This window comes from Phacochoerus africanus, chromosome 2, assembly GCF_016906955.1.
Source record: "Phacochoerus africanus isolate WHEZ1 chromosome 2, ROS_Pafr_v1, whole genome shotgun sequence".
NCBI classification, from domain to species: domain Eukaryota; kingdom Metazoa; phylum Chordata; class Mammalia; order Artiodactyla; family Suidae; genus Phacochoerus; species Phacochoerus africanus.
The window spans coordinates 11,214,591-11,239,229 of record NC_062545.1 but is presented as its reverse complement, the minus strand read 5'-3'; the positions used below and the strand labels follow the sequence as shown (position 1 = coordinate 11,239,229).

General features: G+C 40.5%; 1 long non-coding RNA gene across 2 annotated transcripts in view; it reads left to right on the top strand.

Moving 5' to 3' along the window:
• LOC125121530 (uncharacterized) overlaps positions 1 to 24,639 on the top strand; it is a 100,985-nt gene that overhangs the window by 34,625 nt on the left and 41,721 nt on the right. The window contains exons 3-4 of one of the 2 annotated variants that reach the window (XR_007133488.1): positions 1,486 to 1,620; positions 15,055 to 15,442. This is a non-coding gene — a long non-coding RNA (uncharacterized LOC125121530). Of the gene's footprint in view, positions 1 to 1,485; positions 1,621 to 15,054; positions 15,443 to 24,639 lie in introns of those variants that run through there. The other variant, XR_007133487.1, reaches the window with a different exon arrangement.

The window sequence follows — 24,639 nt, the reverse complement described above, 5'->3', positions numbered from 1 at the left end:
TTGGTTTGTTTGTTTTTGTGGCCACACTGGCAGCATATGGAAGTTCCCAGGCCAGGGACTGAATCCAAGCCACAGCTGCAACCTACACTACAATTGCAGCAATGCCAGATCCTTTAACCCACTGTGCCAGGCTGGGGATAGAACCCGTGCCTCCACAGCAACCTGAGCCACTGCAATTGGATTCTTAACCCACTGTCCCACAGTGGGAACTCCGAGGGGGTCATATTAATCTCATTCTTTGTTGATAAGTAGCATCAAGTGATAATCTGGGCCATTTGGAAATCAGAGAAATCCAAAGAGTAGTTTCTGATTAAATAGTCTGAAATCATTGCTGGGGAAGGAGAATATGAATATGAACACAATAGGAGTAGATACTCTCATGTAATGAGTGCTAGTTATGTACTAGTGATATACCACGCCCACCCTGATCCTTCACAGACAAAGCTTCATTTAATCCCACCCTTCACCTGAATTACCGTTGTCATCTTATGTAGCTAAAGAAACTGAGACCCAGGAGAGGCTGTTTACCTGGCCAGGATTTGAAGCAGATCTAATGGCTCCCAAATATCACATTAGACTACAAGGGCCATTCATATTGACAACATTTACTTCATATTGAATTCTTTTTTTTTTTTTTTTTGAGTTCTGTGACATCTGTAAACGTTCAGGCAGTTACAACAGGGGGGAGAAAAATAGCTTTCTCCCATAGCAGATGAAAAAAAGCCAGCTTGATGCCAGCTTTTTTTTTTTTTTTTTTTTTGGTCCTTTTTTTGAGGGCTGCACCCACAGCATATGGATATTCCCAGGCTAGGGGTCGAATCGGAGCTGTAGCCACCAGCATCCACCACAGCCACAGCCACGGCAGATCCAAACCACATCTGCGACCTATACCACAGCTCACGGGCAACGCTGGATCCTTAACCCACTGAGCGAGGCCAGGGATTGAACCTGTGTCCTCATGGATGCTGGTTGGGTTCATTAACCACTGAGCCACAATGGGAACCCCCTCTATGCCAGTTTGAATGGCTGCATTTGGGAGTGAAACCAGGTGGGCCCAGAGGTCTCTGTTCCCTTAACATGTTATCACTTTATGAAAGAAATGCAGTTGAGTGGGAGTGAGGACACGGAAGGGCACCCAGGTCTCCTAGGAAAAGGTGAACCCTGATTACCAGGGAGCATTTAGACAAGAGAGGAATTGACGCCAACCCTTAATGGGATGGAAGCTGACATGTTGTATAAAATTTTCAAAGTGGGATTCTTACATCCATAATTTATCTTCGTAATTAAAAAAAGCCTAATTTAAACAATAATACAGATGCAACACATAATGGTGTGATTTCTTGTCACAAAACAAATTATTATCTTGATAATGTAATACTGTAATTTACATGGCAGCCAAATACAGTAGTTTACCAAGTGCATGATGAATGTTATCTAATTATTTTCCTCCTGATCCTCTCCTTCATCACTTGTTTTGCTCCTTAGATAAGTGTCCAGTTGTCCGTGGCTGAGACCTCTCCCTCCGCATCTGTCGGCTGAGGACAAAATTCAGAAAGGTCCTTCGGCTTTGTCCCATTGGATCAGCAAAGCAAATGACATCCTGTGCGTCCTTATGAATGGGTATGTCACAAAACGTCTCCAGGGGGGCTGTGTTTTGTGTGTGCATGCGTTTCATTTCAAATTTGCTGCAAGGAGAGCTGGGGGGCCTACTGTTATGGGGGTACTTTAGCCATAAATGACCATTATATTTCTGAGCAGCCCCTTCAATTCCCCTCGCTTTCCTCCTGGTTACAGCACCATAATTCTCGGCCGGGAAGGGAGTGTAAATAGCTCTCCCACCGCTGATGCCACTTAGCGGGCTGCAAATTGATGTGGATGGCTCTTTAGCTTTGGAGACCGTGCGTTTCACCTTCACAGCGCGCTCGGGCTTTCATTGGCCTGGGGCTTCGGAGCCTGAGATAAATCCTTAACTAGCACTTGGCTCTCTGCATTGCAACACATCAGAACCAGAGGACAGAAATTTCAAACCTTTTGGAAATTTACACCTTGTCAGTCTCTGAGGGCAATGATTTTTAAGAAATTATGCCATCTCTCCTCACCTTTGCATACTAAGTCTGAAAACCCAGAGCTGTTTCTGACTCCAGCCGTTTCTGACTCCAGAAGGTCAGAGAGGTCAAGACAAACCCAAGCTCTGTGCATGTTTCCCATTATCATGCTAATCATATGCATGGACTTGCTGCACTTACATAGTCAATTTCATGGCCCCCCCAAAATACATCAGTGTTTCAGATAAAGCTAATATTTAAAACAGTGACAAAATGACTGAACGTTTCAAGTAAAGACTCACATTTTGCCCTTGGCTTTTGATGTTTGGGAGTAAAGATATAATTTAAAATGTGGTTTTTACATTTTATTAACTCTTTCTTGTTTGTCTTGTTGTATTCGTATCCTGGATTTGGTACCGTAAGATTCTGAACAAGCTGTTTTTCCACTGTGAGCATTCTCATGATTTTGGTGGATGGTTGAAAATACATTTTAGGATATTAACATATTAACGTATTTTCTATGAAATTATCTTCTTGGACTTTTTTCTCTTTTTACAGCCACACCTGCAGCATATGGAAGTTCCCAGGCTAGAGGTCGAATCAGCTGCAGCTGCTGGCCTACACCACAGCCATAGCCACACCGGATCGAAGCTGCATCTGTGACCTACAAGGCAGCTTGCGGCAACTCTGGATCCTTAACCCACTGAGTGAGAGTTCTCAACCTGCTGAGCCACAACAGCAGGTTAAGAATTCCTATCTTGGGCTGCTGAGAGTGGCATTCTCCATGAAGAGTTTGCTGGGTTTGTGAGAGGTTCCAAACCGACTATGGTTTTTCCACCTGACATTCTGAAAACAGATGTGGGTAAAGTAACCTTTTCTTCTCTGGATGAAAACATCGCAACTCATGTAACCCCTTCTCTTCTTTTCAGTTGTGTAACGCGTTAATTGTTTAAAATTTTCTTCGCTAAAGTCTATAGATCAACCTTCACCAAGCAATTTTAATTAAGCCTGGTGCTATTCTAGGCGTTTGGTACTTGAAAAGTATGAGAAAAGGGAGAGTCATGTAGACAACAAAGGATAATAGCATGTCCTGGGTATAATATCTGTGCTTCTGAGATGCAAAATTGTACTGAAACACTGCCCTGGAGCTCAGCCACCTGGAGGGGGGTGACTGGAAACCTTTGTCGAAGGAGAGGTGCCAGGGAGTCAGTTCCTGGAGGATGAGTGAAATCCCCCTGCTGGAGAACAGAGAAGGGCTTTGTAAGAAGAAGGAAGCTACATGAACATAGTCATGGATGGTCCCTGTGGGAACTGGGGGGAGAGGAGAGGCCTGAGAACCTGATGCAGGTTTGCTCTGTAGGGTCTTTAAGACATGAGGTTAGTCAGGGGATTTGGGAACCACTCGAGAAAGGGCTTTGAGTGATTCGCTCTGTGTTTTAGACACAAATTGAGTGTCATCACTAAATTCTTTTTCCAAGTATCATTCAAGTGTGGTAGCCCTCATTATCCATATCAGTGATATTATCACTTAAACCATGATATCCAATTGGTGTGCCTGACATCTCCCAAAAGGAAGGGGATGTCCTATACTTTATATTTCCTTTCTATTCTCCTCTCAACCCTGGACTCTGAGGTGTATGTACTTTTCATTCAGCAGAGAGTAGTTTACGAGAATTGACTCCGAAGTGTCCGCTGTCTCCAGGGCACTGGATGCAGCCATAGGGCCTTTGCATGGTTCTCTGGACCATGCCTTTTGGTGGATATACTTAGTCCCCACCCGTCCTCAGGCTTGCCACATTAAGCACATGTCCCACTTCTAGAATCACATTTCTGGATTAAAGCATTGTTTTTTAAAAAAAAAAAAAAAAAAAAAAGGAAAATATTCTCCCTAGTAGAAGGAAGAGCAGGTAGCTGGCCCAAACATAGGCTACCTTAGGGTCTTGTCAGGGGATTGGCTGTCTCTGAATGGGGACCACAGAGCTTGTTGGGTTGCAGCCCAGTGGTCCTGCAGGTGGAAGGCTGAGGCACTAAAAGGCAGTGAGGGAGCAGGGTCCCCTTGAGACAACAGAAAGAAAGATGGTCTGAGCGCCTCCGTGTAGGGAAAGAGGCATCCGGGAGCTGGCTTCACCCTTCCCTCCAGCCACCCATCCTTGCTGTCCTGCTTGTGGCACAGCTCCTCCATGATGACAGCCCTGTCCTTGTGGTTCCCTGAGCAAACCATGACTCATCTCATCATGGCTTACCCACTCCGTTCTGCCCACCACTCCATCATCCCGTATAGATACTGGACTAACCCTTACTAACCTAATGGTCCCTAAACTTATCATTTTCTCTTGAATCCTGATGGACCAGGTGCTCCAAGCACCTGCAGCATCTCCAGGACCCCTCCATAAGACAAGTTTATTTTAATAACGTCCCTTTACTTTCCAGTATTTGTCCTGCTTCCAGCTTCCCTATGAGAGTCTCATGGGCTGGACCAGGCCTAGGGTGAGGCTAGTGAGGCAGTATCCTCAGGCACAATATTTAAGGGGCATCAAAACCCTCCATAATGAAAAGAAAGAATATTTGGGTGCAATTTTATAAAGAATCAAAATGAATGCCAAAAATTATGATGAGTGAAATATCAACATTTTAAAATAAATAAAGATTTGCATAATGAATTTTTCTCTGCCTCAGGCTCCAATATGGCTTGGTACAACCCTGTTACTGATTCTGTCTTTATTTAAAAAGTTGATGTTTTGTGCATCTTTGATTTTTGCCTTCATTTTCATTGTTTTAAAATATTGCATTAAACTCTGATTTATCTTGATTAGAGAAGGGCTTGGGTAGCCCCTTAAATTGTGTATACAAGGTAGTCCCTCACTTGCCTCATCCAGAGCTGATGCGGTACAGGGACAAGGTCTTACTCTTCCTCAGTACTTAAAGTTTGGCACAAGACCTTCCTTGGGATAGGTGGTTTACCTCTTTCCAGATTCAGCTTAGCATGAATTCCAAAATACGGACATCTGAATTTTACTCTAAGCTTCAGACTTGTTAGCAACAATCCAAAGTCTATACACACACACAGTGGAATATTATTCAGCCATAAAAAAGAATGAAATAGTGCCATTTGCAGCAATGGACCTAGAAATTATACGAAGTGAAGTCAGAGAAAGAAAGACAGATACCATACATTATCACTTGTGTGTGAAATCTAAAAAAATGGTAGAAATAAGCTTATTTACAAAACAGAAATAAATTCACAGACATAGAAAACAAACATGGTTACCAGAGGGGATAGGGTGGTGGGAGGGAAGAGATAAATTAGGAGTTTGGGATTAACATATACATACTACTATATATAAAATAAATAAATAACAAGGACCTACTCTATAGCACTGGGAACTATGTTCAATATTTTTTAATAACCTACAATGGAAAAGAATTTGAAAAAGAATAGATATAGATACGGATAGATGTAGATAGATATATCTATATGGATAGCTGAATCACTTTGCTGTACACCTGAAGCTAACACAACATTGTAAATTAACTATACTTCAATTTTTTTTTTTGTCTTTTTGCTATTTCTTGGGCCGCTCCCGTGGCATATGGAGGTTCCCAGGCTAGGGGTCTAATCGGAGCTGTAGTCTCTGGCCTACGCCAGAGCCACAGCAATGCAGGATCCGAGCCATGTCTGCAACCTACACCACAGCTCATGGCAACGCCGGATCGTTAACCCACTGAGCAAGGGCAGGGACTAAACCCGCCACCTCATGGTTCCTAGTCGGATTCGTTAACCACTTTGCCACGACGGGAACTCCCTCAAATTTTTTTAATGGTAAAAAAAAAAAATACTCCCAATTCAGTGTCCTCCTCTGATATAATTTCAGGGGCTGAGAAGACTGTTTACTATCTAAAGTAAAACTGAGCCCCTAGGTCTGCTCTCCAGGCTGATCCTGAGTAACTGGCACTTATTTAAGGATGCATCCAGATCCATCAATTTCCTTTCAGATGTGCATTAAGTACCTACTCTACGCCAGGGTCTTCCTTGGGCATCATCTCTAATCTCATGAAGCTTATTAAAATTGGAAAGGGAGTAGACGAACGAACTGATGATGCGTGGAATCCTAGAAATATATACAAGATAAAGAAGGAATCCAGATAAGCGACTGATCATAGCATAAATAAAACCTCTTTCCCCAGCTTGCTTTCTACTCCAGTGGCCAAAGATCATAAAACAAAGATAAGTTTTCATTCCCATTTGCCCATTGAAAATTGTTGCTTACTTTGGGTGAGAGGATATTTGCAAGGCGGCTTTTATGATATACAGCTCCTTTCACTTCAAGTCAAAGCGTTTAGAGATCAATTTTCACAGCACCAGCGGAGGACAAGGGATATATATCTGTTAGTTGCCCTGAATTTCACTTCTGACAGTGATTGAAAGGCCTAAGACCACCTCTGCTCCCCACCCCCCACTCCCACTCAACATCAGTTACCTCTGAAAAACAACTGTAGATGATGGAAGCAAAAAGCAGCTTCCAGGAATGCCAACGGCTAGTCATTTTGGCGTCTGCCTCCCTGGGATGAGGGGTGGACCATGTTTTGCTAGCACGTGCATGAGGCTGTCGTGAAGGAGAAAAGGAAAAGGAGTACTGAGAGTTAAGCACATTGTAATTGTTTCATCTTTCATGTGTATGCCTTGCTCTTTGCTTGAGTCTAGGGACTTTGTTTTCCATTTAGTTCAAGAAATGTTTATTAAGTACCTACTGTGACCCAGCACTGTTCCATAGGTGCTAGAGACTCAAAGATATATTAGACATGATCTCTGCCCTAAAGGAGTTTCTAGTAAAATGGAGGGAGACCATGAGCAGGAAAGCCACAAAATCATAGAAACTCAGGGCGCAGGCATCTGCGTGTTTTGTGTAGCCTGGCCATTAACAGGGTGGGCTCTGGAGGCAAGCTGCTTATGTGGTCTCAGGTAAATTACTTAAAGTCTTTATTCCTTAGTTTCCTCCTCTCTAGAATGAGAAGAGTATTTCCTTCAATGGGTTAACATATGTAAAACATTTATAACAGTACCTAATAATAAGCCTTCAATAAATATTAGCGATGATGAAAGGATTGTGTGTAGATTTCTGTGGGAATACAAAGTCGTTACTTTTCCCAAACTGGATGGAGTGCCTGGAGAAGATGACAGCATCTGAGTTGAGTCTTGGAGATGTCATCAGTTCATCCAGAGGAGGAGGAAGGGGAAGGGTGTCTAGAAGAAACAGCCTGGACGAAGTGGACAGAGGAAGGGAGGAGGGGTCCACTAGGGTGCATTTTCCTTTCTAGCACAGAAGTGCAAAGAACCGAAGAGATGCAGACCTGCAACCACCAGAACCTCAAGTCTGAGGAAGGCAGAGACAGGCAGTAAGTCCAAAAACAGAGGCAGAGGCCAGACCATGGAGGACCTTATGGTCACAGAGAATTTAATTCTGCAGATAATCAGGAATCCTTGAAGGGTTTACCTGAGAACTCAGAATTTCTGTAGGATCACTTGGTTGGCTCTGTGAAAGGTGGAAGACCAAGGAAAAAGAGAAACTCAATATGATCCAAACAAGAGAAGACACACTGAGACATTTGCAGTAGAAACATAGAGCATGCATCTGTTTTAGTTCACTTGTCATTCATGTAAAAATATCACTTTGTGCCACACCCTCTGGATGCAGAGAGATTGAGATTAATACCATGTTTGTTCTTGTGAATTTATAAATATAGTAGTGGTGGAAGGTATCATCCAAATAATTTGAGAAGAAGGTACTCGTTTATGGCAGTAATATTCTAGGAGCAGAGAGAGTGCAGTGTGGTTAAGAGTACAGTTCATAATGGTATCAATACAGCCTGGCGGGTACATGCAAGACTAAACTAGACTCTCTGAGCTTGAACCCTAGCTCTGCTGTTCAACTTCTGTGTAATGTTGGGCAACTTCCTTTACTTTTCTTCCTTCCTTCCTTCCTTCCTTCCTTTTTTCTTTTCTCTTTCTTTCTTTCTTTCTTTCTTTCTTTCTTTCTTTCTTTCTTTCTTTCTTTCTTTCTTTCTTTCTTTCTTTCTTTCTTCCTCTCTCTCTTTTTTCTTTAGGGCCACACCCACAGCATATGGAGGTTCCCAGGCCTAGGGGTCAGATCAGAGCTGCAGCCACCATCCTGCCCCACAGCCATAGCAATGCAGGATCCAAGCTGCTGTGCTGTGGCACAGGTTAGTGGCCACAAGGAAGTATCAAGTAGGACAAGCCTATAAGGATAAATGTGAGTCAATCCGAGTAGATTGTTCCAGATAGGCAGAGGGCACATGTGAAGACCCTGAGCCTGGAAATGGGTTGACGAGTTCAAGGAACCAAGAGGAGGACAGAATGGCTGCACTGTCGTAAATGAGGAAAGTGTCCTGAGATGAGGGTAGCCCGCTGGGTGAGCCACAGCAACACTGGATCCAAGCCACGTCTGCAACCTACACCACAGCTCATGGCAATGCCAGATCCTTAATCTACTGAGCAAGGCCAGGGTTCGAACCTGTATCCTCATGGATATTAGTCGGGTTCGTTAACCACTGAGCCATGATGGGAACTCCAAGGAAGGTTTAGAATTCTTAAAAGCCATTGTTTCAAGTAAGAGAGAGGCATGGTTGATTTATATTTTTAGAAGAGAACCTTAAGCTACAACATGGAGAATGGAGAGGGGTGCAAAAAATCATTAGGGACTAATTAGGAGTCTACTTTACTGATATAATAAGAGTCTTTATAACGGTGACTTTGAAAGGGGTGGTGGCAGTGGTGGAACTTGGCAGGTCATTGGATGTAAGGGGAATGAAAAGAGAGAGACTGACGTCAAGGATGAGTTTGAGCTTTCTTGCTCCTACAACCTGGGTGGACATTGATGTCCTGGTCTATCCGAAGCATCACACTGGAGGAGAAGTCAGTGAGGGAATTCATGAATTAGAATTGGATTTGGCTGGAATTAACAGAAGAGCCCGACTAACAGTAGTGTAGCAAGAAGTAGGTTTGTTTCTTCCTCACATTAAAAAAAAAATTGCAAGCTGATATGGGCTGGTCTGGTCCTTCACAGTGTAAGGGATCCAAATTCTGTCTGGTTATAGCACATGCGTGGCTTTTGTTCAATGTCACCTCATGGACCAGCTGGCTGCGGGTGCTCCAGTATTACCTCTGTATTCTGTCGAGCATGAAGACAGAAGTGGAGAGGGAGAATAGAGCATCCCCTCCCTTTCAACTTTTGCTTACACTCCTGTGATGGTTAATTTTATGTGTCAGCTTGGCTAGGGTCCCCATATTTGGTCAAACACTGATGATGTTACTATGAAGGTATTTTTTAGATAAAAGTAATATTAGACTTTGGAGTAAAGTGCATTGGATGAGGCCCTCTGTAATGTGAATGGGCCTCATCCAATCATTTGAATCTTCTAGAAAAAAGGCTGATGTCCCAAGGAAGAGAGAATTCTGCCTGTAGACTGCCTTTGACTGGGGCTGCAACATCAGCTCTGCCTTGGGTTTCCAGGCTGCCAGTCTGTCCTGAAGATTTTGGACTTGCCAGCTTCCACAATAGTGTGAACCAGTTTCTTAAAATCTCTCTCTAGGTATATGTGTGTGTGCGTATGTATAATTTATATTTATACATTTATTTATATGTTTATATAAACATATGTAGACATGAAGAAACTAAAGGAAAGGGGCCAAGTTAATGTCGGTGAAGAGGAAGACCTCCACCTGGGGACATTGTTTCATACAAAAATTAGCTGAAGCATCAAAAGGTCACGGATGCCAGTGTGATGAAGTACCTTAAGACAGAGCCGAAGAAGAGGTTCTGTTTCTATGGGCAGCTCTGACTAATACAGTCCCATTGCACCCCAGTTATGCCCATGACTGCATGGTGGCAAGGATGGCTGGGAAATGCAATGTTAATTCTGTAGCCAGCTATAGTTCAAGGGAGTTATTATTAAGGAAGAGTAGAACAGATGGACTAATAGAGGACAATGGCCATCTCAGCCACAGCTGTTTAAAAATTTGCTTACACACCTTTTTTTTTAAGCGGAAATGCTTATAAGTCTTACACATGTAAATACAGGTAGGTAGTTCAGAAATACAGATTTGAAGCACTGGAGAGAGGACTGGGATGAAGAAATAAATTTGGCAGTCTCCAAATTATATATAAAATTAAAGTCATGAATGGGAATAAGATTCCTATGGAAGAGAATATTCATGAGATAAAATATAACTCTGAGCTTGTACAACTTCAACATCTACAGTTCGTATGGGGGAGGAGAGGGTGGCAAATGAGCCCATGCAGGTGGGAAAATAGCCATAGAGGAAGGGGGAAATGATCATTTGAGATATGCTTCAAGGTAGGGTAAGAGTCAGTTGAATTTAGGAATTAAACATGAGGTTGAAGGAATGGTGCGTTGAAGATGACGTCATGGTTTTGACTGCTGGGGAGATGATGTATTAATGAATGGTCAATAGAAGAGGATGAGGAAGAAGAGGAAAGAAGATAATGGATTTGAACAGATTGGACCTGTGGACAGCCCCATGCAGATGCCCGAATGGCAGTTGGATGGAGGTGCCTGAAGCTCTGGGGGAGGCATTGTGGCTATGGAGAGAGTAGGCATTGGTCAGTTTATGCACGTAAAAACTAAAGCCAAAAGATTAAGGTACATGAGATAGGAGAAGAGCAATGGATGAACTATAAGTTTCTGAAATGTGAAAACCTGAAAAGAAAATTTTAAAGGAAGCCAAGTGGTCAGAGGGTTGTCTCAGAAGCAAAAGGCTTAGCTAAGATGCATCATTGAGGTTCTGTAACAGAAAGATTAAAAAAGGTTCTTTAGAGTTGCCAGTTGGAAGCACAGTAATGGAATCTGTCACTGTGGTCCAGTGGTGTAGTGAGGATGGAAGCCAAATTCTAGCTGAAGAATAAAGTGGTAAAGGGGAAGGAGAGTTAGAAAGCTTGTGGACGGGGATGGGAGGCTAGATGGGATGGGTTCGTTATTTGTTTCCATCTTCTGGGAGCTACTTCATCATGTTGATAGGCAGAGGCAAAGGAACCAAAGTGAGCAAGCAGCCTAAATGAGGGGTGTGGCTGGCTGGCAGCGGAGATCAAGTAAGCTGAGCCAGGTTGGTTAGACATCCCAGGATATGGCCTTGGGTCGTCCTTATGTCTACAGACTTCACCTGGAGGGCATTAAGGCTAAGATATATGGAAAAAGTAATCTCTGTACACTCATGGTATTTTAAACAGTGTCTTGCACTTAATAAATATTGTAGTATTTGATTTGACCATCCATTGATTATTGCTTCTGGGTTATTTACCTGGTCTGCTACTTTAATACAGAAGAAATGTTGGCTTCATTGACGTTTCAGTGCAATTGTTCATTTGGGACCAGTTCTCCCACGATTCTCCTACTTAATTCCTAATTAATTCCCATCCCACGACTCCACATCTTTGTTACTGAAATGATTACCTTGGAACACTGCCAGTTCATTTCTTCTAAGAAAAATCATTTCTAGAAATTCATTAGTAGGTTTAGTTCAAAAATAAAAATTAAGGTAAATCTCCTGTCCAAAGTAAAGATAAAGTAGGGGAAGTAAAGGACTGTTTGATGGGTGACACCAGCGCCTGGGCTTGTGGGCTGGATAACTGGATTCATTTCTTTTTCCAAATCATATATACCAGCAATATTTTCCTATTGCATTTGTCAAACACATTCAGGACACCTTTTCTATAAATTGTTACCTCAGGCTCAAATTAGGTAGTTTCAATCAGCTTTTTCTTTCTGTCCACAGTATCTAAGCAATACCAAATTTGGGGACAGCATTTTAATTATGCCATAATTATTAAGGCAGCAGGTGGCTTTTAATGAGATCTTCTTGAAACAGAACTGTTTCCTCTATGTCCAATCAAAAGCCATACTTTGCTGCACTGACAGAAAACACTGAACTGTTTTTCTCAGTTCTGAGGAGATGAATCAATGAAGATTCTGATTATTCTAAAAATTGAAGTTTCTGATTGAAACTGTGTGTGTGTGTTTTACATGGTGGTGAGATATTAGTTTTAGGAAATGAACAGAACTACACTGGCCCAAAATTTTAAAAAAAATCATGCAAATTGTTCCAAACCCAGTGTGAACAATTAATTCTGAACTACAACTAAGAAGCTCTATTTTTCAATTCTCAAACTGTTATGTGGAGAGAAACCTGAAAATCTGTGAAAATGCATGCACTTATTCAGCATGAGAGAGAATTCTAGCAATCAGGACTTTCAACAGTTTAGCTGAGCAAAGAGCTGTTATTACCTTTTTAAACCTAAATAGATCTGTCAGATTTTTTTTTTTGTTTTTGCATATAGCTCAGAAAGTTCAGCACAATTTCTCAGAAGTTATATTTTCCTTCTGAAAAGCTTGTTGGTTTAGAAGTAAACAGAAACAAGGTCCACCACCAGAGCAGTAAATGTTCATAAGTTACCATTTTCTTAAAATTATCCATCATAACCTCCTCCTACAGGTTGGAGTGAACAGATGACCATTTAGCACAAATATAGAAATGCCTCTTCTGCTGCCAAAATATTAAGAGCTTTTTGTGGATTCCAGTTATTTTATTTCCTACATACCTGTTGGCTTGCATATATAGAATATTTGCAGAATGAGGTAATCTAGACTTCTGTGCTTCCAAGGTACTGCCATAAATGAGACTTAAATTCTTTCACATCATGAATCTTACTTGGCCACTCCTTTATCCCCACAACGTCCAGCACCTCTGTTCAACTGCAGATTGAATTTACAACATACAGAAAATGCTACAAGTCTTTGGCATGTTTACCCCATGAATCACTTAATGTTAATTGAGGTTCTGGGATTTAAGGCAACCAATAGCACCACATCGAACATCCAGCATTGGGGACTTTTTGATCCTCAAATCAATCCCAACGGTGTAGTCCCATATGAGTGATTGACTGAAGGGAGTCAACTGAGCTCACCTTGTGCTCGAATTCCTTGAATCCGAAGAGTTTGACTGATTGCTTTTTCTTTTCTTGTCTTGTCACAGCATCTCTTTGAACCAAATCCCATCCCATAAAAATCAACAAGGAAAGCAACTCAAGGAGCCAGTGTTAAGAATGAATATTGGGGGAGTTCCCATTGTGGTACAGTGGAAACGTATCAGACTAGTATCCATGTGGATTCAGGTTTGATCCCTGGCCTGACGCAGTGGATCAGGGATCTGACATTTCTGTGAGCTGTTGTATAGGTCGCAAATGGGGCTCAGATCCCACTTTGCTCTGGCTATGGTGTAGGCTGGCAGCTGTAACTCCAATTCGATCCCTAGCCTGGAAGTTTCCACATGCCACAGGTGTGGCTCTAAAAAGCAAGCAAAAAAGAAAAAAAAAAAAAAAGAATGTTGGGAGCTTTGCAAAGAACTTCAGTAGCGGGTCCTGAGTATGAATTAATTTTGAAGATGGGGATGGTGAAGAAGAGGCATGCCTTAGACATGTAGGGAACTTGGATTTGATTCTAGGGACCCTGGAAACCCACAGAAGAAAGATACAAGTAAAATTGTATTTGAGAATAAATGTGACAGAACAAAACTGAGAACAAGGAAACACTGCAGCAGTGCAGGGAGAGATGCAAGGAACATCAACTAGGGAAGAATGATGGGAAAATGAAAGTTTTAAGAAGTTCAAAACTAAGTCATGTTGGTAATGGAGTGGGGAAAAGAGTGAAATCCAAGACCGCTTGAGCAACTGCCCAGACAGTGATACCCAATCTCTTTATCTGAGAGCACAGTGACATTTTACAGCAAATTTTATCACTTTGAAAAAGAGGCCAAAAAACATCTCAGAAGGGTAAGTTCTTAAACTATAGGAACCATACCCAACTTATGCAGTGTCCCCTGTGGAGGGTGGTCAGTAAAATTCTGATATTCTCTCTGCATTCAGCTCATTCCCTTCCCATTGGGTATTGCCCATTTTCCTATCATGTGGACGTTCCCAGGCTAGGGGTCAAATCGGAGCTGCAGCTGTAGGCCTACACCACAGCCATGGCAACACTAGACCCAAGCCTCATCCTCAAACTATGCCACAGGTCACAGCAATGCTGGATCATTAACCCACTGAGTGAGGCCAGGGATCAAACCCGCATCCTCACTGAGACTATGTTGGGTTTTTAACCCTCTGAGCCACAGTGGAAACTTCTCTCTTTTGTATCTTTTAACTTATATCTGCTTCCTGGAACAAGCCTTTAGCACACAGTGGAAATTCTATTAAAGTAAATTGGTGCATAAGCACCTCACATAATAAGATGCAAATTTTCTTTCTCATACCGTACATGCTAAATATTTAAATCACACCTCACTTGGGTAGAATTGAAGAATTGCCTGTTCCTTATGTGACGTAGGCACTGTTTTTTCTTCTATAACTCTTATATCCAAGCATAACAATCAGGATGAGAAAATGATTTAAGGCATTTCAGCAATAAGGAAATATAAAGATTTTAAAAGACATGGTTCTTCGTAAGTATAATTTTAATAATACCATTACCAATAAATGCCAGTTCTCATTTTACCATCATTATTAAAAAAAGAAAGAAAGAATATTAGCTCACTTTATTTGAATGTGATGGAAAAACATAATTCCTGACATTGTGAGCGATGGTATTAACATTTTAAAGAAAAGTTATAGTCTTTTAAATATATTATTATTATAAATCTGTTTCATTTTTAACATACCCAGGAATCATATTCTATTCTGTCCATTTCCCCCAATTTCATCATGTAAGTAAGTTAGAAGATAAGGTTGCTTGGCATGAAATTGCTTGACTGAATACCATTGGAATGCCTCAGCACCAACAGCAAGGCATCACTGGATGCCTGCTGGGACTGTGATGGCTATTATCTGACTTACATTTGCAGGAAATAGAAGGCAATAAGGTTTTCCATGTCACCTTCATAACCATTCATTCTCTCACCTGCTCATTTATTCTTTCATTTAATCAGGAAATATTTACCGAGTGTCTAATACGTGTGGACCTTTCTGGCAACCCGGCAAACCTCCCCCGTGTAAGAGCCCATGGATTTCTTCTGGGGACACTGACTTCCCTCCACTGTTTGAAACCTTGGTTGGGTGGCAAGTGAAAGGATCCCTGTTCCACTCCAGATGTCCAAGGACGCCACGGAGAATTTTTCTCCACAGGTTTCCTTTTGCTATCCCGGAGGTGCCAGTGTGCTGATGTAGTCCTTAAATTGGCGCTTTCAGCACTGTCCTAGATGATAAACTTTGAGGAACGTTTCACCAAGAGAAATTTGATTAGAACAAGTTAGCTTCATTCCTGTGTTGGTGGCTGAGAAAAAAAGAGGGGGCAGTCTTTGAGAATTTCCTGTCACTGAAAACTTCTAGTGCTTCTGCCTATTAGCAGACCTGCTCTTTCTGCTTTTTTTTTTTTTTAATCTTTCTGTGCATAACCTTCTTATTTTTCCACTGACTTCCCCCCTTTCCCTTAATTTAGCCAGAATTCATTTCTGATGTTTTCAGTCAAAGCATCCAAGTTCATGAAGACACACACCCTAAATCTGAGGAGATTACAGTCCAGTAAGCACACACTAGATTTTTAGGTCAAAATCCTTGTGAATGGCAGGAGATACCACTTCACCTTCCACATTCTATTTTTCAAGCGTTCCAGACTTGTCAGATACCATGAGAATTCACAGTCCCCATTTATTCTCTACACAGTAAAAGCCCTGCAGTATATCCTTGAGTTGCTCTGCTCCTTAAGGGGCGTGTACTTCTAACAGGTGAGCCAGGAAGCAAGGATGCTTTCATCCACGCAGTGATTGTCAGGGCTAGCGCTCAAACAACTTAGATTTGCTTGAGCCCTGAGAAATTAATGGCAGATGTAATCTGCTACCACAAAGACCAAATGTAACCACTCAACAAGTTAGTGTGCGGATAAATTTAATTTTCTTATTTAAAAAAAAAAAAAGCCCGCTTTCCATTATTTTTGGCATTTGATTACATTAAAAGAAGATTTAATTCAAAGAAGCCAAAGCATTCAATCCGATTTCATGAGATATAAATCTATTAGCATCTATCATTGCATTGCTTGGAGGAGGAAAAGAAGAGTAAGTTGAACTTTTTTCTAAATGGATGTTACGGGGCTACTTTCTTATGCAGCTTCTGCTCTCCCGTTGAAAGAGATTTTTGCACAAATGCCAATAAGGGTTTTAAATAATATAAATACTTGCTTGAAGATGGATACTAATGCCCTCTTTGGAACTATTGTGGTCTCTCAGGTCAATAATATTCATTTAAAGAAAACTCTCCAAAAGTGTTTTCATACAATAGCCCCTGAAGATAATGAAAGGGCCATTATGGTCTCCTGAGTCAATAATCTATGTTTTTAACACATACTCCAAAATTCATTTCCTTTTGCATGCCAGTGTCTGTTTAAACTCTTTCAATTAATTACTGCTAAAAAGGGTTGTTGGTTTGAACTGTTAGCTGTTGTTTATCATACTGCTCTCCTAACAGGTTACTTCTCCTCATATGTTAAGATAGATCGTTACCCATAGTTTAGAGCGATGGATGATGGTAAAAATCACGTGTTAGGGTAAAACGAGAGCAAACGTTTGTGGGACAAAAAATAAAACAACTCAGAAAAATTGGACAAAAGCAAGTTTGTGTGCCCAATTGACCATAATGTTGCAGATAATTTCAAGCTTTCTGGATTTTTTTTTTTTAAACTTATTTTTATAAAATGGTTCTATCAGAGATGTTAAATCTGGCCCAACAACACAAGCATGACCGATGGGCTCAAAATAGCCTGTTTTGAACTATAATTTCACATTGATTTGATTTGTGAGAGTAAGAAACACTTTAATGTTTAAAATATAGACATTTTAAATATAGTTTATATATTTAGTATCTGACAATTGAGGCTGAAATTGCTTATACTTTTATAGAAACTCTGCCAGGGTTTTAAGGACTAAATTGTTAAATTTATTCTGGAGGGAAGCACTGACGATCTGAAATAAGGTTACATTTATTTTTTAAACATCTTGTTTGTATGTATGTATGCATGATTTAAAGTGTTGGTATTCTGTAATTTAACTGTAAGATTTTATGCCGACTGCACTTTTGATGCTCAGGAAAATGAGATGCCTGTTCCCCTTGCTTCTCTGCTGAACAATATTTCAATAAATATTTTCTTCTCCCTCTCTATTGTGGTTTTATTTAAAAAGGCCTTTCAGCTTAATTGTTAACCTTGGTTTCTTTGCTGGGTTGAGAGGGGCTAGCATTTCTGCCTAAACCCTGTAATTTAAGTCTGACAGGGTTCACAATTTCAATTAAGCTGGATTTTCTAGTCTCTCGGTGGTCCTCTGTTGGCTACTGTGGGATCTAAAGAGGGCAGCCCTCAGGAGGTCTGACAGCTCACATGGCTGTGTCGTGAGAAAAGGTGGATGGATCCTGGATCCTGGATCCTAGAGTGACCTCAGTCTGTAGCGTGAGAGGAAATGAGGTGGCCGTGGACTCTAGGAGTCCTATGTTAGTAAGAAGACTCATGGGCTTTGAACTTGGCACAGAAGCCATAAAGCTATTAGTTGGGGCTAGTTCAGGACCTGTAGTGTACCAAGAGAAACCATGTCAGGAAAATACTGACCAGTGTAACTTTCAAGCCTTGGCAAATTCAGACTTTATCACCCCCATGCCCTTGCTGGCACCACTCCACTTCTCTTACGAGATCTGTGTCCGAGTTAGCAAGACAAATCACAGAAATTATAGCCTTCGATGCCATTTATTCATTTATTCAGCAAAGACCTATTGAAGGCTGACTGTGTGCCAGGCCCTAAGAATCTGGGAAAAAATAGTGAGCAAAGTCTGGCCTTACTCCCTGCCTTAATGAAGCATCATGAGAGAGATGTTTATCAAAGTATCATAAGACAGAAATGTAGAATCACAACCAGGAGAAGGAGACCTAGTGGGTCAGAAACACTGATGTAGTCAGTGAAGGGTGCCCTAAAAAACGAAGAGTTTGGATGAGAGCTGAAGCATTATTAAAAGTTAGATATAAAGATAGTATCGTTGCTAATATTTGTAGTGGTAATAAGCGATCTTTTCTCAAGTTTAGTATATGTTTTGGGTATTCTTTAAATGTAATAATTCATTTAATCCTCATAGTATCTCTGTAAGGTAGATATTGTAGTTAGTGTCATTTAACAGAGGGGGAAACTGAGGCACAGAGAAGTTAAGTAACTTCCCCAAGACCACAGAGCTCATAAGGGGAAAAAAATGGCGTTGAATCAACACAGCCCAGCTCTAGAACCAACAAAGCCTTGGTCTTCACTTTTTTCAAATTTTATTTTATTTTTATTAAAGTATAGTTGATTTACAGTGTTTTGTCAGTTTCTTCTGTATAGCATAGTAACCTAGTCATAGATTTATATACATTATTTTTCTCACTTTATCTTCCATCATGTTCTATTCCAAGAAATTGGATATAGCTCCCTATGCTATACACTAGACCTCATTGCTTACCCATTCTAAATGTAATAGCTTGCATCTACCAACCCAAAACTTCCTACCTGTCTCTCTTTTTCCCTCCTCCCCCCTGGCAACCATAAGTTTGTTCTCTATGTCCATGAGTCTGTTTCTGTTTTGTAGATAGGTTCGTTTGTGCCATATTTTAGATTCCACATATAAGTGATATCACATGGTATTTGTCTTTCTCTTTCTGACTTACTTCACTTAGTAAGAGTATCTCTAGTTCCATCCATGTTGCTGCAAATGGCATTTCATTCTTTTTTATGGCTGAGTAGTATTCCATTGCGTATATGTACCAAATCTTAATCCATTCATCTTTCGATGGACATTGAGGTTGTTTTCATGTCTTGGCTCTTGAGAATATTGCTGAAATGAACATAGAAGTGCATGTATCTTTTTGAATGAAAATTTTATTTGGATATATGCCCAGGAGTGGGATTGATGGATCATATGCTCTTCAAAATTACCTGTGATGCTTCTAAGCAAAGACGACCTGCAGCTGCAGGTCTTTTACTACTAGAAAATAATTATAGCAATGAATACTTGTAAAGTACTTTCTATTTGCCAGATACTGCTCAAAAGCTTCTGATTCTATTAATTCATTTAATCCTTGAAACAATACTCCCAGACGAGGTTCTATACAACCTCTACTGTTCCAGCGAGGAAATTGCAAAATGTCTCCAGAGTTCTTGCTCTGAATCCCACTTTGCTCTATAGCATTGTGCCCAGTGGGTAGTAGGCAGCAGTGCAGGACCCTTCTAGCCAGGCCACGGGAGGTGCCAGCTTTCTCCTTGTAGACAAAGGAGGTCTTGAAGTGCTGTTTCTAAGCAACTGGAGAGCTTCTGGAGGATGGACTGGGTGATACTGGCAATCTTTGCTACAGGATTGTAAACAGTTATATAATCTCATCATGAACAATAAGAATTTGTGATCTAAACATAGCCATGGATTAAAAATGTAACTATAGGAGCTCCCATCATGGCTCAGTGGAAATGAATCTGACCAGCATCCATGAGGACGCAGGTTCAATCCCTGGCCTTGGTCAGAGGGTTAAGGATCTGGCGTTGCTGTGAGGGGTGGTGTAGGTCACAGATGCGGCTCAGATCCTGCATTGCTGTGGCTGTGGTGTAGGCCAGCGACTACAGCTCCAATTAGATCCCTAGCCTGGGAACCTCTATATGCTGCAGGTGTGGCCCTAAAAAGACCAAAAAAAAAAAAAGTAAATCAATAAACCAGCTTGTTGAGTAGATGCGTTAGGAGTAAACATACACAAGTTAAACCAAAGGAGATCCACTGGCTGTAATAATCTAGTATCTCTGAAAATGGAAAGAATTTTAAAATAATTCTCAGAAAAATTAAGTGATTTTTAAAATATTTGATTTTTTGCTATCTCAAAGCATTTACAGCCAAATTTAGCTTACAGGCATTGAAATACCTTATTCATCAACAGCATTAGTTACTGGCATAATGGCCACTTGGCTTTTAAAAAATTAAATTTTCGGAGTTCCCTGATGGCTTAGCAGGTTAAGGCTGAGGCGTTATCACTACTGTGGCTCAGGTCACTGGTGTGGTGCAGGTTTCATCCCTGAGAACTTCTGCATGCCATGGGCATGGCCAAAAGCTAAAACAACAACGACAACAAGATTAAATCTGCAACCTTAGAACCTAAAACAGAAATACTTTATTAGTTAGTATTTATGTTTACAATGTCACATTGCGATATAAAATTTCAAAACCATATCCCAGAGACAATACACATAATACCAAATTTTCTTCTAATATTAGATTCATGAGCTTTTTTTTTCTTTAAGTTTAATTTTAACAAGAAAACACTACAGTCATGTCAAATTTTGGTTCTTTGGTTTTGAACTGGTATTCGTGGAGAACACAGTGGCCCCAAAAAGTCATCAGCAAGGTCAGTCTACGTTGAAAAATTGGATATTACCCAGAGATTACAGAACCTCATTTGCCACAGTTAGTCTAGAATGGACTTCACAATGGACTTCTCATTCTTAATGAGAATTTCTAGTTCCAGTGATTTAAAATTCATTATTCATAATCCACTAGGTTGAACCTTTCAGTAAGAGTTGCTTCTTACCTACTGTTGGGCCAAATGGAGCCATGAAGTAGGAAACAGTTTTCTGGGAGTTCAAACCTTGGGTTAGTATAAATCTATTTATAGGTGTCCTTATTGGATGGGAAGAAAATTCACATCTTTCTCCTGAACTGTGACCAGGGTTGGGCCTGGGAAGCACACAGAAACTGAGCCATAGGCTAGAATATTGGGATGATCTTACACCCCCAAGCATCCCTGAGGATGAAAAGGGTGAGTTTCTTCTAACTTCACAAAGAAATTCAGCTCCATCTATAGCAAATCAAATCTAGATTTTCAGTGGGGAAATTTCTCACAAATGTGATTATTCTGTTCTTAGACTTTTATGACTCAGTTTTTATAGGGTCCAGATTCCAAATCTTGATGTTAGGAAAATCTGATCATAGACACACAAGTGCATGTCTGGGGTCCCTGGAGACACATTATTACCTTCTCTTTAAATACTTAAATCTATCTGGATGTGGGCTCCTACACAGGTGATAGGCGTGTTCTTAAAAGACTTCTAATGACTCTAAGATCTTTGAGGGAATTTCAGCCCCTCTGTTATGAGAAATTCATCATCCCAGGCCCTAAATCCTGGGCTTGTTGTCTCTTGGTCCCGGCCCCTCACAGATCACAGGGGATTCTTGGTATACATTTGAGGAATGAATGCAACTGTATTTGAACTTGACGCCTGCTAGTCTTTCTATAGAGAAGTGAAGATGCACAGAGATAGAAACAATTCATGGAGAAAGGTAATCTTTTTTTTTTTTGTCTTTTTAGGGCCGCACCCATGGCATATGAAGGTTCCCAGGCTAAGGGTCAAATCAGAGCTGTAGCTGCTGGCTTACACCACAGCCACAGCAACGCCAGATTCGAGCCGCATCTGTGATGTACACCACAGCTCGTAGCAACTCTCTATCCCTAACCCACTGAGCAAGGCCAGGGATCAACCCTGCATCCTCATGGATGCTAGTCAGGTTCGTTTCCACTGAGCCAAGTCAGGAACTCCTGAAAAAAGTAATTTTTTAACTTGTGTATTAGTAGAAAGCCTCATCAATATTTTCTCTATGAATATCACATAAATTGATTTTCCCCATCATTACTAGATTATTTTTAGCTTTTTAGAAAGTCATTTAAAAATCACTTTAGGAGTTCCCATCGTGGTGCCGCAGAAATGAATCCAACTAGGAACCATGAGGTTGTAGGTTCAATCCTTGGCCTCGCATAGTGGGTTACAGATGTGGTGTTGCTGTGAGCTGTGGTGTAGGTCACAGCTACGGCTCGGATCCTGTGTTGCTCTGGCTGTGGCAGCAGCTGCAGCTCTGATTTGACTCCTAGCTTGGGAACCTCCATTTGCCACGGGTGTGGCCCTAAAAAAGCAAAATAAATAAATAAATGAAATAAAAATCATTTTAAAACCAATCGCAAAACGTTATAAAGACCTGCCTTCTTTTCATCTTATCGGTTAGAATTTATGAGGCCATCTCCTTCTTCCTCTAAGTGACTGATCTCAGAAATTCACAGACCTTTACTTAAACCATGTGACAGTAAAAACCAGGCACAGTATTTCTATCACAAAGGTCATCTTGATTTCTATTTCTTTCACTATATTGGATCACGGACAATGAGATATAGAGATGTATAGGGATGTACGTTTGCCTTTCTGCAGCTAAAGTTCTCACTAATATATTGTCTATCATTCAACGTGACTATTTTGATTTTCTCCAGGTTGATTTTCTTCCTCTTATTTCTTTCGCCCTTGTCAACTCTGAAGGCTTCTTCCCAGACTACCATTTTTTTTCCCTTCTTCTTTTTAAAAATCAGTCCTGACAAAAGACTGTGGACTTCTAGAGAGCTGGCCTTTTTTTTGAGGGAGTATTTCTTCAAAACACTAAGAACTGCCCATTTATATTTCGGTTAGGAAGAGATCATTTTTCTCCAGTAGAATTGCCTCTTCCATCAAGGGAAGAAAAACAGCTCCCTCCCTTCCTACTCAAAATTTAATACAGGAAAACTTTAACATAGGTCTATTGATAGACAGTTGAATCCACAGTAAGCTACACATTTGCCAAAAGAATCCATGGGATTTACTGAGTCAGTGATTCCAGTTTTACTCAGTATTCTGAAAAGTAAGGCCTGGAATCAGAGCCTTGAACTTCTTTTTATAATAATGATACTGGAGTTGTTTATGAGGGTCATGTTTGACTTATATATTCTTTTATGCTCATAAATCAGGAGGGAATAGTAGCTACTGTCGACTCATCAACTTTTTTTAATTCTGTGAAGCAAATCTCTCTGGAAAAAATGAATATTAATAATTAGACAATATCCAATTAGGGGCCATAGGCCAGAGCTAATCCCTCAACTCAAAAATCCACAAAGCACATGTGATAGTAGAAACTGAAGTTAACAAACCCTATTAACATAAAATTAATGATAATAGTATGGTGTAGGGGATTTCGGCCCCCTCCAATTAAAAGCCTATTGACATAATTTTTTTCAGGAATTTATTTTTAACAGAAGACTTTGAAACAAGCATATAATCTTCTTACATCAGTTTAACAGCCCGTATTTGGTCAATTCTTAAGTAAGAGCACTTCTTTTTCTCAAATTAAGAACACATTTCAGCCTGTATTTTCCTTTATTTGAACAGAGAAATTGCTTGTTTCCAACAATTAAATGAGGAATTGCTCCATTCCTGACTGATAATAGAGGTGCCAAACTGATGTCTCATAATAATTTAGGGTTTTATTCGTATGTCAATTTGCTAAAGACGTGTATGTCCGTTACCTCAGCCTTCTCTAAATGGTAGTTATAAACTTAATTTTACCGAGAAGACAACGGGGGCTCTGATTAGTTAAAGGAGTCGCACAAGGTCACCAGTGGGTATCAGTTGAATGAAATCTCGGTGGCAGAATGAGTCTTGAGCTGACGTGGTCTCTCCCGCGCTCATCACCTCCATCACTTCATCTCCTGCCAATTACCCAGGCACCTGCTGGGACTTCCCATGATTTTTGCCCCTCATCCTGACCCTTGGCTTGGCCAAATGGAAGGAAACTATAATAAGAGGCAAGAGAAGTAATGGAAATAAAGACTGTTTCCTTCAATCCATGCCAACATTCCCTTTGGATCTAGTCTAGAGATTTTCCTCTCTCTTTGACAATAAAATAATATACATTCATCGCTCTCTTCTTCATCTTGCTGAACGTTATGCAGTATATCAGGGACAGATCTGAGGAACAGTTATGTGTCCTTTTTTTTACATACAAAGCTGGAAACTAATCCTCCATGTTTCTGTTTTTGCATACAAATAAAATCAACCAAATGCTAGGGGAGGTAAGTATTCATTCGGCTTCTGAACAATAAAAGAAAAGAGGCTCCAAATATATTAAGGCCTAAATTATACAGTACCCTCAAGTAGACACAGGCAAGAGTAATCTACAAACTGTTCCCTTTATGTATAATTCAGCAAAGATGCTTTTTATCTCACTAAATCAGAATTCAATAAGAAGTGCTAAGGCTTCATTATTAACCAAATCCCCCCAGCTCCCCGTTAAATGCTGAGGCTACTTTTCACTTCCACGATTTAGGAATTATTTTCATAGATGTGCTTTGAGTATGACTTTTTTCTTAAACGTTTCTTAAAATCAAGTTTATATGGGATACAAGTGTCACACTTGAGGTCTAGGCCTTTCTTTTGAAAATGAGACTCTCTGCTCATTTAGTTGTCAAAGGTTCTCAGCTCTTCCCAACTAGAGACCAAAAGAGAAAAGAAAGAATTTTATCTTTTATCCTTTTCATCCACATTCCCATGAAGTTTTATAAAATGTTTATTTTAGCCGATACAAAAATTCAACCTCGATAGTTTTAAAAATGCAGATTTAAAACAACAAAGACACACCAGTTTGAGCCCATCAGATTGGCAAAGCTTATGAAGAATGATAATGCT